At 36.9% G+C, this 5509-nt stretch overlaps 1 pseudogene; it reads right to left on the bottom strand.

Moving 5' to 3' along the window:
* Positions 1-4986: 4986 nt before the first annotated feature.
* Positions 4987-5086, bottom strand: LOC127800861 (small nucleolar RNA R71; annotated as a pseudogene).
* Positions 5087-5509: the final 423 nt, after the last annotated feature.

Genomic DNA, 5509 nt, shown 5'->3' with positions numbered 1-5509 from the left:
TCTTTTTTTTTTCTCTTGTCTTCTCTTGTGATCTTACTTCTTTTCTTTCTTCTCTTGAATTCTCATGTCATTTATTGTTACTTTATTATCCACCGCCTAAATGGCCGGTTAATTTCTGCCTTTAAATTCCTGTAATTTTAATTCATGTCTTTTTATTATCCGCCGCCTAAATGGACGGTTAATTTCTGCTGTTTTAATTCCTGTTATTTAAATTGCGCCATTTAAATTCCTATCAATTAACTTTCAAATGAAGATGAGTAGCTAAATCCAATCTTGGGTTAAGGCAAGGACAATGTCCAACGCCAATGATTCCCAAAGAAAGTTGGGCTTTAAATAAGTGACATTAATTTAATTTTAGTATGAGTGTGTATTAATTATTGAGAAATCACTAGGTTTGGATTGAAGCGTAAGCCTAATTTAAAGCTTTCATGCCACGTATGGGAGTTACTGGAACTGGAAATGCTATCATACCCAAACCCGGATGATACGCGCTTCGGAACTCTGACAGCAACTGATGCGAACCCGCGATGGAATGAAGCCAAAGGAACCCACAAAAGATTGAAACGAACCCCAGAAAAGCCAAAATTGGATATAAGGCAAATAATTCTTGACCCATTGATTCACGAACCAAGAACCTAGATTATGTTAAAATCTAGACCCGTTGATGTGTGAAAACAAGAACCAAGAATTGTGTTGTTGAACGGCACAAAGACTGCCTAGATCTTTGATAAGTTCAAGATTTGAACGCCATAAAGAAATCACTCCTTTGATAAGTTCGAAGCTATGTTCATTGAAGAACAATATAGAAAAGAGAAATCTCTCAAATTTAATTCATAATCTTCTCTCCCTTTTTCATAATGGTAAAGCCTTTAAATAGGCCAAAATAATTAAATCCTAATTCTACTTGAAAACTAATAAAAATCCAAATCCTAAATATAATGGGTTTTAGTTAGCCCACTCCAAATAGAAGTAGGAATAACAATAGTAACCCAATCCAACTACAAGTTGGATTAATAAAACTAAGCTAATCCAAATCCAACTATATGTTGGAATAATAAAACTAACTCAATCCTAAACTATATAGGAAATAAGTAAATATCTTGTTAAATAAGAATCTTAGTAAAAAATGAATTAGTATTCATCCAATTCCAACACGGTTGATTGGATTGACTGATTTGATTGCATCATTGTTAGTTGGCCCTCCATGATTCTCATCACCAGATGATTAATTTAGTTATTTTGTGTATTAATTGCAATCGAATTTATGGTAGTTGCTTAAACTAGAATCCCGCATATCATGTATGGGGATTGCTTAAACTAGAACAATCATCATCTCTAATTGCATTTAATAGCATAGCCTCATATCTGAAATTAAATTAATGTTGCTAATCTTTTCTGCTAAAAATTAGGGATCAGCGGGTTGGTGCTAAAATTGTCTTAACTCAAGTGTTATCCAATTTCATATTCTCATATTCAGTCTTTATTTCAATTTCTGCCTTGCTTTATTTCCTAGTATCCGTTATCTAAAAATCCATAAAAAAATCTTGTTATCAATTCGTCCAAATGCGTGTGTGTGTGTGTGACATTCTTTTTCTTTTGCCATAAATAAATCTCTTAGTGGAAGAACTAGACCCATCCAGAAAATACAAATTTAAATTTAGACTACAACTGCACTCATACACTGACGAGTATAAACCTCTCACCAAAATAAAGAAAAAAATATAAAAGTTTTATTGTGTTTTAATTGCCGGTAGATGAAGAAGTCGAGAGATTGGAATAAGAGAGGGAGAGAAATGAGAAGTGAGTTGCAGAGAGAGGATGGCTGAGAAGTGGCAGAGGGTAATCGAGAGATCAAGAGAAAGCTGGGAGCTAATGATGGCCGGCCGAAGGCTACAACCGGTAACAGCGACGACGGTGGAGGCAGCCGCCACAGTAAGCGCGACCATAGCCGCGAGCTTGCAGTAGCAATGGCCATAGAAGGTTGGCGAGCAGTGGTCGACCAACAAAGCTAGCAGAAAATGGCAGCCAGAGCAGTGGCCGTCAGTGGCGCAGTAGCGGTTGCACGAAGGAGCCCGACGGTGCGATGGTGCGGCGAGTTGGCATGACTGGTGCGTGCAGACACTGTGAGCATGAGGGAAGAAGGAAGAAGGGAGGAAAAGAAAAGGAAGGAAAGAAAAAGAAAAAGATGAAAAATAAAAGAAAAATGGAGAAAAATAGGGACATGTTCTCGAAAAATCCCAAAAAATTCTAGGAACTAATTTGGGTGCGGTCGACTCAAACTAAAGGAATGATGACATTTTGCATTTTGCATCCATACACGAAATATGTTTATTGTACCCTTACTTAGATGATGTTAGTGTAGGTGCTCTAGACCCAATTAGATTGGGCATGTTGTACACTGACAATTGTAATCATGTTTATTATTTGAATAAAGAGTTGTTCAATTTCACAAGAAGTCATTCTATTAGTTTCTTGTTACTATTCTAATAACCGAATGAAACTAGATAGAAGTTGATTGGTGCTCAGAAATACCATAATATTGTCATATCTTATTTCTTCCTAACCATTTTAATGATCTAAAATTGATATATGATTGTTTGCAGGTCCAATGAGAGAAAATAATGGAGAAACAAAGAAATTTCAAGATATATTCGAATGAGGATAAGCTGGTCGAGAAGCAGAAAATCAGACATTCGAATGTCCAGGAAGGTCATTCGAATGACAAGACACATCTGAGCCATTCAAATTGAGATTCGCTTATGCAACAGAAGACCAAGTCTCATGGACATTCGAATGCCCATGAAGGCCATTCAAATAAGAAGGCATGTCAAGGCTATCCAAATGAAGAGAGGCTGATGAAGGTTAAAACACATGGCCATTTGAATAGGGTCAGAGCAATTCGAATGTGCGGTAAAGAATGGGCCATCCGGATTAACCGTGGACCATTCGAATGAGAGAGTTTCATATAGATGCAGAAGCCATTCGAATTAGGCACAAACCATTCGAATGTGGGACCTCAAGCAATGCGATAGCCATTCGAATCTGTGGGAGAAATGAACGAAGAAAAAAACAAAATCCATTTGAATGCATCACTGTTGCATTCGAATGACCAGCTAATTCAGATAGGAAATACACAGGAGAAGTAAAATTCATTCGAATGGGCAAGAATGACATTCAAATGACTTATTCAAATTAAAGAGACAAATCAACCTATCATCCGAATACTCTTCTCATCCATTCGAATCCCTCTACCAGGTTAATTTCGTCAGCTTCACAAAGATACACGGTGGCTTGGATGGTAAATAATGATCAGCAAGAGAGGACAATTTGGGGAAAAAGGGAGAACAAAAAGGAAGCTCATCATCTTCCCTGGGGATCCGCCATTTTTAGAGATAGCTTTTACTTTTGGTCTGAAGCTTAGTGATCGTCTGTTCATCTTTTATCTGTTCTTCTTTTATTCTTACGACATTTTTAAACACAGAGTTTGTAATCCGTTTCATTATTGTATTCAACTATCCGAATCAGCTACAGTTACTGTTATGTTGGTATTGGAAATTTATTGAATAGTAAATTAACTATCAATGCTTAGTAGAATTTGTTTACATTATTTTCCTACTTTAATATGAAAATCATCTCTGTTAGTTCTTTAAACGTAATGTGTGGCTAGTTTACAACTTGGGTAAGGCGAGGACAGTGTCTAATGTTCTTGAATCTCAAGATAAGCCAAACCTCGATGAATGCAAGATTTATCTGAGTTAAACTCGAGTTGAGTGTGTAAATGGTTTTGTGAGTTTGGATTGGGTCATCATCCTAACTTAGAACTCTCATGCCATGTATGAGAGTTGCTAGAATTGGAGATGAGATATACCCAAGCTCAGACGATCAAATCATAGTCTGTAGTATAATACAATTTACAGTGACATCTTAACCCAGAACCCTCATATCATGTATGAGGGTTGCTTAGCTGAGAATCATTTGTATCTTGAATTATAATTACCAAACGATCCTCTGTTTATTTTAGATTAATGTTGCTGTTTAAATTGCTATAAGAGATTTATTAGGCATTGGTTCTGAACTTGCCTCAACCCAAGACCTTTTTAATATTCCAAAAAACCTTTTCACAATCAAGAAAACTTAGCTCTCTTTGGATAAATCAACCCGAATAAACAATTCTTTTGTTAAATAAACCTCCCAGTGAATCGACCCGGACTTGTCCGGAATTTATATTTGTGCTACAACTACACTCACACACTGGTGAGTTTAAACCTCCTCACCATTTCAACACTGAACATCCAAACTGATTAAGGCTATCTAAATTATAGGGTGAGGAGTGCAGCCAAATTTTGGCGCCATTGCTGGGGAGGTGCAACAGAAGAAAAAATTCACTCCACGGGTAACTTTGTTCTTAATATTGTTTTTTCTTAACTGTTTGCATATTATTCAAATTGTATGAGACTTAGATCTGGTAGAATCTTAAGCCATCAAACTGAGACAAACCATTTATAGATTCTTTATCAGAGACTGAAATATCACTTTTACAATCCATAATGTCTTAACAAAATGAAAACCTATTTGCTCATGGGAGTGATCATGGAGAACATGATCCCTTGGATGGTGATGCAATTAAACCCCTCATGGATTATTTGCACCCTCCAAGGAAAACAACTCCCTCTTGCATAATCCTACCAATAAACCATCATCGATTTGTCCTTAAACCAGGTACCATACAAATGCTCCCCATATTTCATGGTATGGATTCTGAAAATCCATATACACACATGAGGGATTTTGAAGAGGTATGTGGTACCTGTGGGGATCAAAATATACATGAGGACACTGTTAGACTAAAGCTCTTCCCATTCTCACTCAAGGATAAAGCAAAAATGTGGTTAGGGACTCTAGAGCCTAGATCAATAGGAACTTGGAGGGAGATGCAAACAAAATTTCTAAAAAAATACTTCCCAGCTAATAGAACAGCATCACTCCAAAGGCAAATGATGAATTTCGTCTTTAAACCAAATGAAACATTTGCTCAAACTTGGGAACGTTTCAAGGACCTCTTGCATTCTTGCCCACACCATGCCTTTGAGCAATGGCAGGTAGTTAGTTTCTTCTTTAATGCCTTAACTCCTAATTTGAAAATGCTGGTGTCCACCATGTGTAATGGTGATTTTTATGAAAAAACTCCTGAAGGGGTTGTTACATACTTTGACCATGTAGCTGAAAACTCTAGAAATTGGGAAGTTGGGCCATTAACCATGGGAGATTTGAGAGACTAATACAATCCACAACCAAAGGGAAAACTCCAATTAAATGAAACTGATGACATCAGTGCTAGATTAGCTCTGTTGACAAAGAAAATGGAAGAATTGGAGATGAAAAAAATGAAGGTTGTCAATGAGGTAGAGGTGCATTGTGTAGTGTGTGAAGCCAATAGCCATAGAACAGAGGAGTGTCCAACTCTCCCTGCTTTCAAAGAAGTGCTGTATGGCCAAACTTCAAACTCACA

This window comes from Diospyros lotus, chromosome 4, assembly GCF_014633365.1.
Source record: "Diospyros lotus cultivar Yz01 chromosome 4, ASM1463336v1, whole genome shotgun sequence".
NCBI lineage: Eukaryota > Viridiplantae > Streptophyta > Magnoliopsida > Ericales > Ebenaceae > Diospyros > Diospyros lotus.
The sequence above is the reverse complement of the archived record's forward strand: the minus strand, read 5'-3'. Positions and strand labels throughout refer to the sequence as shown.